At 35.4% G+C, this 10000-nt stretch overlaps 3 non-coding genes across 3 annotated transcripts in view; all 3 read left to right on the top strand.

Annotated features, from left to right (window-relative positions):
* The first annotated feature begins 6020 nt into the window (after positions 1-6020).
* On the top strand, positions 6021-7942 carry LOC130903319 (small subunit ribosomal RNA). The gene has a single exon (XR_009060692.1). It is a non-coding gene; the product is annotated as a small subunit ribosomal RNA (ribosomal RNA).
* A 1125-nt stretch (positions 7943-9067) lies between these two features.
* On the top strand, positions 9068-9223 carry LOC130903314 (5.8S ribosomal RNA). The gene has a single exon (XR_009060687.1). It is a non-coding gene; the product is annotated as a 5.8S ribosomal RNA (ribosomal RNA).
* A 694-nt stretch (positions 9224-9917) lies between these two features.
* LOC130903316 (large subunit ribosomal RNA) overlaps positions 9918-10000 on the top strand; it is a 4064-nt gene continuing 3981 nt past the window's right edge. Inside the window, exon 1 of the ribosomal RNA XR_009060689.1 lies at positions 9918-10000. This exon is cut by the window's right edge and continues 3981 nt beyond it. This is a non-coding gene — a ribosomal RNA (large subunit ribosomal RNA).

Genomic DNA, 10000 nt, shown 5'->3' with positions numbered 1-10000 from the left:
ATAAAAAAAATTTCCATTCAATTTACACAATTCAACTTTTCGACAAGTTCCTATATCCTGCCGACCAGACACCAAACTTAATACGGTTTTATAGACACTAGCGCCCTCTGCCGGCCAGTCACCGAACTTAACACTGTTTTATAGACACTAGCGCCCTCTGCCGAGAGACACAGACTAAACACCTTTTTATAGACACTAGCGCCTCTGCCGGAGAGACGACAAACTAAACACCCTTTTTATAGACACTAGCCGCCCTCTGCCGGCCAGTCACCGAACTTAACACGGTTTAATAGACACTAGCGCCCTCTGCCGGCCAGAGAACAAACTAAACACCGTTTTATAGACACTAGCGCTCTCTGCCGGCCAGTCACCGAACTTAGCTAATTTCGTAATACTTTGCTTTTCATAATTATTACTATTTTTCATACAACTTTTATATAATACACCTCGTACGTTCATACATCGAGCGACGATCTAATTTCATAATACTTTTTTTCTTTATCGTTAATATTTTCATAACACTTTTATGTCATACACCTCGGACGACTTCTACATACAAAACATCTCCATTCAACTTCACATTTCATCTTTCTCGACAAGTTCCTATATCGAGCGGAATTAAATTTCATAATACTTGTTTTTCATTATTTCTATTTTCATACAACTTTTATATAATACACCTCGTACGTTCGTACATCGAGCGGCCATCTAATTTCATAATACTTTTTTCCGTTATTGTTAATATTTTCATAACACTTTTATATAATATACCTCGAACGGCTTCTACATAAAAAAAATTTCCATTCAATTTACACAATTCAACTTTTTCGACATGTTGCTATATCCTGCCGACCAGACACACCTAACTATACGGTTTTATAGACACTAGCGCCCTCTGCCGGCCAGTCACCGTACTTAACACGGTTTAATAGACACTAGCGCCCTCTGCCGGCCAGAAGACAAACTAAACACAGTTTTATAGACACTAGCGCCCTCTGCGGCCAGACGACAAACTGAACACATTTTTATAGACACTAGCGCCTCTGCCGGTCAGTCACCAAACTTAGGTAAATTCGTAATACTTTGTTTTTCATAATTATTACTATTTTCATAAAACTTTTATATAATCACCTCGTACGTTCATACATCGAGCGGCGATCTAATTTCATAATACTTTTTTTCTTTATCGTTAATATTTTCATAACACTTTTATGTCATACACTCGGACGACTTCTACATACAAACATCTCCATTCAACTTCACAAATCATCTTTCTCGACAAGTTCCTATATCGAGCGGAATTAAATTCATAATACTTGTTTTTCATTATTATTTCTATTTTCATACAACTTTTATATATACACCTCGTACGTCTATACATCGAGCGGCGATCTAAATTCAAATACTTTTTTTCCTTATTGTTAATATTTTCTTAACACTTTTATGTCATACACCTCGAACGGCTTCTACATAAAACAAAATTTCCATTCAATTTACACAATTCAACTTTTTCGACAAGTTCCTATATCCTGCCGACCAGACACCAAACTTAATACGGTTTATAGACACTAGCGCCTCTGCTGCCCCAGTCACCGAACTTACACTGTTTTATAGACACTAGCGCCCTCTGCCGGAGAGACGACAAACTAAACACCTTTTTATAGACACTAGCGCCCTCTGCCGGCCAGTCACCGAACTTAACACGGTTTAATAGACACTAGCGCCTCTGCCGGCCAGAAGACAAACTAACACCGTTTTATAGACACTAGCGCTCTCTGCCGGCCAGTCACCGAACTTAGCTAATTTCGTAATACCTTTGCTTTTCATAATTATTACTATTTTCATACAACTTTTATATATACACCTCGTACGTTCATACATCGAGCGACGATCTAATTTCATAATACTTTTTTCTTTATCGTTAATATTTTCATAACACTTTTATGTCATACACCTCGGACGACTTCTACATACAAAACATCTCCATTCAACTTCACATATCATCTTTCTCGACAAGTTCCTATATCGAGCGGAATTAATATTCATAATACTTGTTTTTCATTATATTCTTTATTTTCATAAAACTTTTATATAATACACCTCGTACGTTCATACATCGAGGCGCCATCTAATTTCATAATACTTTTTTCCGTTATTGTTAATATTTTCATAACACTTTTATATAATATACCTCGAACGACTTCTTACATAAAAAAAATTTCCATTCAATTTACACAATTCAACTTTTTCGACAAGTTCCTATATCCTGGCCGACCAACACCAAACTTTATACGGTTTTATAGACACTAGCGCCCTCTGCCGGCCAGTCACCGAACTTAACACTGTTTTATAGACACTAGCCGCCTCTGCCGGCCAGAAGACAAACCCTCTGCCGGCCAGAAGACAAACCAAACACAGTTTTATAGACACTAGCGCCCTCTGCCGGCCAGACGACAAACTGAACACGGTTTTATAGACACTAGCGCCCTCTGCCGGAGAGACGACAAACTAAACACATTTTTATAGACACTAGCGCCCTCTGCCGGCCAGTCACCGAACTTAACACGGTTTAATAGACACTAGCGCCCTCTGCCGGCCAGACGACAAACTGAACACGGTTTTATAGACACTAGCGCCCTCTGTTGGAGAGACGACAAACTAAACACATTTTTATAGACACTAGCGCCCTCTGCCGGCCAGACGACAAACTAAACACCGTTTTATAGACACTAGCGCCCTCTGCCGGCCAGTCACCAAACTTAGGTAATTTCCCAATACTTTGCTTTTCATAATTATTACTATTTTCATACAACTTTTATATAATACACCTCGTACGTTCATACATCGAGCGGCCATCTAATTTCATAATACTTTTTTTCCTTATGGTTAATATTTTCATAACACTTTTATGTCATACACCTCGGACGACTTCTACATACAAAACATCTCCATTCAACTTCACAAATCATCTTTCTCGACAAGTTCCTATATCGAGCGGAATTAAATTTCATAATACTTGTTTTTCATTATTATTTCTATTTTCATACAACTTTTATATAATACACCTCGTACGTTCATACATCGAGCGGCGATCTAATTTCATAATACTTTTTTTCCTTATTGTTAATATTTTCATAACACTTTTATGTCATACACCTCGGACGGCTTTTAAATACAAAACATCTCCACTCAATTTTCACAAATCATCTTTCTCGACAAATTGCTATATCGAGCGGAATTTAATTTCATAATACTTGTTTTTCATTATTATTTCTATTTTCATACAACTTTTATATAATACACCTCGTACGTTCATACATCGAGCGGCGATCTAAATTCATAATACTTTTTTTCCTTATTGTTAATATTTTCATAACACTTTTATGTCATACACCTCGGACGGCTTTTAAATACAAAACATCTCCACTCAATTTTCACAAATCATCTTTCTCGACAAATTGCTATATCGAGCGGAATTTAATTTCATAATACTTGTTTTTTATTATTATTTCTATTTTCATACAACTTTTATATAATACACCTCGTACGTTCATACATCGAGCGGCCATCTAATTTCATAATACTTTTTTTCCTTATTGTTAATATTTTCATAACACTTTTATGTGATAGATACACCTCGGACGGCTTTTAAATACAAAACATCTCCACTCAATTTTCACAAATCATCTTTTTCGACAAATTGCTATATCGAGCGGAATTTAATTTCATAATACTTGTTTTTCATTATTATTTCTATTTTCATACAACTTTTATATAATACACCTCGTACGTTCATACATCGAGCGGCGATCTAAATTCATAATACTTTTTTTCCTTATTGTTAATATTTTCATAACACTTTTATGTCATACACCTCGGACGGCTTTTAAATACAAAACATCTCCACTCAATTTTCACAAATCATCTTTCTCGACAAATTGCTATATCGAGCGGAATTTAATTTCATAATACTTGTTTTTTATTATTATTTCTATTTTCATACAACTTTTATATAATACACCTCGTACGTTCATACATCGAGCGGCGATCTAATTTCATAATACTTTTTTTCCTTATTGTTAATATTTTCATAACACTTTTATGTCATACACCTCGGACGGCTTTTAAATACAAAACATCTCCACTCAATTTTCACAAATCATCTTTCTCGACAAATTGCTATATCGAGCGGAATTTAATTTCATAATACTTGTTTTTCATTATTATTTCTATTTTCATACAACTTTTATATAATACACCTCGTACGTTCATACATCGAGCGGCGATCTAAATTCATAATACTTTTTTTCCTTATTGTTAATATTTTCATAACACTTTTATGTCATACACCTCGGACGGCTTTTAAATACAAAACATCTCCACTCAATTTTCACAAATCATCTTTCTCGACAAATTGCTATATCGAGCGGAATTTAATTTCATAATACTTGTTTTTTATTATTATTTCTATTTTCATACAACTTTTATATAATACACCTCGTACGTTCATACATCGAGCGGCCATCTAATTTCATAATACTTTTTTTCCTTATTGTTAATATTTTCATAACACTTTTATGTGATAGATACACCTCGGACGGCTTTTAAATACAAAACATCTCCACTCAATTTTCACAAATCATCTTTTTCGACAAATTGCTATATCGAGCGGAATTTAATTTCATAATACTTGTTTTTCATTATTATTTCTATTTTCATACAACTTTTATATAATATACCTCGTACGTTCATACATCGAGCGGCGATCTAAATTCATAATACTTTTTTTCCTTATGGTTAATATTTTCATAACATTTTTATGTCATACACCTCGGACGACTTCTACATACAAAACATCTCCATTCAACTTCACAAATCATCTTTCTCGACAAGTTCCTATATCGAGCGGAATTTAATTTCATAATACTTGTTTTTCATTATTATTTCTATTTTCATACAACTTTTATATAATACACCTCGTACGTTCATACATCGAGCGGCCATCTAATTTCATAATACTTTTTTTCCTTATTGTTAATATTTTCATAACACTTTTATGTGATAGATACACCTCGGACGGCTTCTAAATACAAAACATGTAATTTCATAATACTTCTTTTTAATATTCACAATACATCTTTTATATATTTTCACTATACATCTTTATTAATGTTAATGTAGAAGGCGTACCGTTGTACAGCGCACATATATGTGTGGTGTATCGAAGTTGACGTCTCGTTAAATTCTAATAAACTCGTTATAATTTACGTAAAGACGTTGTTTCGGTCATTCCACATCGGTGGATTATATAGTTTTCTGAAAGGGTCCCCGTTCTCCTCCAATATATTAACGTATATTGCTAGCGGTTCCCTTTTTAGATATTATATCAATTTATCCACAAATTAAATATCTATTGCGAGATCGCGAATTTAGCTAGCGTTCTATCGTGAGCGATTCATATGCGATCGTCTATGAAAAATATATATTATATTACACTTTTATATATATAATACACAATATTTGCGATAACTCTCATTATTCCGTGCGAGAATAAAAATTTCGTTCATTATTACCTAATGTATAAACCATGTCGCTTACAATCTAGCGAAGGGTAGAGATAATGTCGAAATTGTAGCCCGGTCGACGTAATCATCTAATTTTTCTCATTTCGATTAAATTTAGATAGATTTATAGTCGATTCGGTGAAATTTTATAAAATAAGAAAAAATATAAATAAAGCGTGGCGCTGAAAATTATATATTTTCAATAATAAGCGCAGCAAACACGCAAAAGAAAAAGTAAATAACAATGTGTTTATACACGAATATAGATGATTATTATATTATGTATAAATATAAAGTATATATGTAATATAAAAAACATCATCATAATTTATCCTCTTTTGGATATTGTTATTAAAACTTTTTCGATAATAGTTTTTTATTATAAAATATATATATATATATATATATATAATAATAATAGTAATAATATATATTATATATATTATAAAACACAGTTCCCTGGTTGATCCTGCCAGTAGTCATATGCTTGTCTCAAAGATTAAGCCATGCATGTCTCAGTACAAGCCAAATTAAGGTGAAACCGCGAAAGGCTCATTAAATCAGTTATGGTTCCTTAGATCGTACCCACATTTACTTGGATAACTGTGGTAATTCTAGAGCTAATACATGCAAACAGAGTTCCGACCGGAGACGGAAGGAGCGCTTTTATTAGATCAAAACCAATCGGTGGCGGGCTTGCTCGTCATCGTACAATTTGGTGACTCTGAATAACTTTTCGCTGATCGCACGGTCTCGCACCGGCGACGCATCTTTCAAATGTCTGCCTTATCAACTGTCGATGGTAGGTTCTGCGCCTACCATGGTTGTAACGGGTAACGGGGAATCAGGGTTCGATTCCGGAGAGGGAGCCTGAGAAACGGCTACCACATCCAAGGAAGGCAGCAGGCGCGCAAATTACCCACTCCCGGCACGGGGAGGTAGTGACGAAAAATAACGATACGGGACTCATCCGAGGCCCCGTAATCGGAATGAGTACACTCTAAACCCTTTAACGAGGATCAATTGGAGGGCAAGTCTGGTGCCAGCAGCCGCGGTAATTCCAGCTCCAATAGCGTATATTAAAGTTGTTGCGGTTAAAAAGCTCGTAGTCGAATCTGTGTCCCACGCCGCTGGTTCATTGTACGCGGTGTTAACTGGCGTGTCGTGGGACGTCCTGCCGGTGGGCTTAGCTCGCAAGGGCGGCCCAACTCAATCCCGCCGCGGTGCTCTTGACTGAGTGTCGAGGTGGGCCGGCACGTTTACTTTGAACAAATTAGAGTGCTTAAAGCAGGCCAAAATTTTGCCTGAATACTGTGTGCATGGAATAATGGAATAGGACCTCGGTTCTATTTTGTTGGTTTTCGGAACCCCGAGGTAATGATTAATAGGAACGGATGGGGGCATTCGTATTGCGACGTTAGAGGTGAAATTCTTGGATCGTCGCAAGACGGACAGAAGCGAAAGCATTTGCCAAAAACGCTTTCATTGATCAAGAACGAAAGTTAGAGGTTCGAAGGCGATCAGATACCGCCCTAGTTCTAACCATAAACGATGCCAGCTAGCGATCCGCCGACGTTCCTCCGATGACTCGGCGGGCAGCTTCCGGGAAACCAAAGCTTTTGGGTTCCGGGGGAAGTATGGTTGCAAAGCTGAAACTTAAAGGAATTGACGGAAGGGCACCACCAGGAGTGGAGCCTGCGGCTTAATTTGACTCAACACGGGAAACCTCACCAGGCCCGGACACCGGAAGGATTGACAGATTGAGAGCTCTTTCTTGATTCGGTGGGTGGTGGTGCATGGCCGTTCTTAGTTGGTGGAGCGATTTGTCTGGTTAATTCCGATAACGAACGAGACTCTAGCCTGCTAACTAGGCGTATTTCGACATCCCAAAGGCCCGTCGGTATTGAGTTTCGGCTCTTGCCGTTCGCGGTTTTTACTGTCGGCGTACAAATAATTCTTCTTAGAGGGACAGGCGGCTTCTAGCCGCACGAGATTGAGCAATAACAGGTCTGTGATGCCCTTAGATGTTCTGGGCCGCACGCGCGCTACACTGAAGGAATCAGCGTGTCCTCCCTGGCCGAGCGGCCCGGGTAACCCGCTGAACCTCCTTCGTGCTAGGGATTGGGGCTTGCAATTGTTCCCCATGAACGAGGAATTCCCAGTAAGCGCGAGTCATAAGCTCGCGTTGATTACGTCCCTGCCCTTTGTACACACCGCCCGTCGCTACTACCGATTGAATGATTTAGTGAGGTCTTCGGACTGAGCGCGGTGGCGTTTCGGCGTCGCCGATGCTTCGGAAAGATGACCAAACTTGATCATTTAGAGGAAGTAAAAGTCGTAACAAGGTTTCCGTAGGTGAACCTGCGGAAGGATCATTACAGAGTATTTGTTCGTTTTTAAACAAAAAAAAAAAAACGAAATCAAGTCTGTATTAATTGTAAAAGAGAATTTTCTTCTACAAAATTATCGAACTCTTCAAAAGAAATTTATATATGTTATAAATTATATATATATATATATATATATATATATATATATATTATAGATGTATATATATTGAAATCTTTTTTTAATTTTTACAAAATTCGAACAAGTTTCGAATAAAATTAAAAAAAAAAAGATAAATATAATTCATACGTCTATAAAAATATATTTACATATATAAATTTTTCCAATAAAAATATAACGAAAAATTTTTATCATAGTTTATAGAAGGCGTCGACGACGATGACGACACAACAATAACAACATATGTATTATTATATATTATAACGATTGACGGAACGATCATTAACAAAATTTCTTGTTAACTAAAAACGTTCTGATAAAGTATCGTTATTATAATAAACGAAAAATATATAGTTTATTGAAACGTCGTCTGTTGTCGTGTGTGTGTCTATATTTTTATGGATAAATTTTATTTCGTTTATTATATTATTACTTAAGTTTTTTATCGTTTGAAGGTAATACAAGAAAATATCGACAAGATTATATGTGATGATTATGTTATTGAGACATTTTCATCCGGGTACCTAAACGAAATTTAAGCACATGTCGATTCTATCGATATGTATAAAAATTCGTTTTAGAAATAATATTTTATGTATTATTTCGAAGGTGTTCGAAGATTTACGCCCGACCGTCGAAATTTGTATAAAACTTTCAAGATAAAAAAAAAACTGTAATAATATAAAGAGGAGGAATATATCGTGCGAGATATCTGTCTATGCGCGCCTCGTTTGTAATAAAACATGTGCAGCGGTTAAAATTTATCAGATATATCAAAGTACGATATTATAATTTCTCTAAAAGTTTCGAATAATTACCATTTATTATAATATATATATATATATATATATATATATATATATATATAAAAATGTCGTTATATAAATTTTCTATACGCGTATAAGATATTATAATAATATTATTAATTTAATAATAATCAAATATTAAAAATACGACGAATAGAATATGAGAAAACGACATAATAATAAAATGATTACCCTGAACGGTGAATCACTTGGCTCGTGGGTCGATGAAGAACGCAGCTAATTGCGCGTCAACTTGTGAACTGCAGGACACATGAACATCGACATTTCGAACGCACATTGCGGTCCTCGGATACTCGTTCCCGGACCACTCCTGACTGAGGGTCGTATCAATTTAAAAGACTGCTTAGAATTTAAAATTTTTCTATTTATTAAAGAAAAATAATGCCTAAGCGTGTTGGATGTGAAACAATAACGCACACTAATTAAGAAAAAACACATGCACATACAAACTTGTGCGTATTTTTTTTTGTATTTGTGCGGCATCCTAAAGTGCGAAAAGCAGCGTAAATTTTTATAGAAAAAGTTACGCAATTTTTGAACACAACCCGCTATACCATAAATTAATCGTGTATTTATATGAAATACATAAAATTTGTTTGGTAGAGAGTTATATTTATATATAATATATATATATATATATATTATACATATATACGACGTATATATAGTCGATAAATAAGTGTGTGTATATATAATATATTTATGATAAAATGATAACGCGGTCGTCGTGTCCGAGAGAAATAATAAAGTTTCGAAGACTGGACGTCTGACCAGTGTTTTATTTATATCATTTATACACACGGTATATCGACAAAATATATGAATTATATATATTAAAAATATTATATATGTATAAAGGCTGGTGGTGTGTTGCTGATGCTGATGCTGATGCTGATGCTGCTGCTGCTGCTGCCGACTCTTTAAATAAAAACAAATAATGTTATATTTCATATGAGAGATGATTATGATAGTTTGGCGAATTGTATTTAAATATTATACGAGATATATTATAATATATCGACCTCAGAGCAGGTGAGATTACCCGCTGAATTTAAGCATATTACTAAGCGGAGGAAAAGAAACTAACTAGGATTCCCTCAG

Source organism: Diorhabda carinulata, unplaced genomic scaffold (genome assembly GCF_026250575.1).
Source record: "Diorhabda carinulata isolate Delta unplaced genomic scaffold, icDioCari1.1 Dcau_27, whole genome shotgun sequence".
NCBI lineage: Eukaryota > Metazoa > Arthropoda > Insecta > Coleoptera > Chrysomelidae > Diorhabda > Diorhabda carinulata.
Note: the sequence above shows the minus strand (reverse complement) of the source record. Positions and strands in the feature narration are given on the sequence as shown.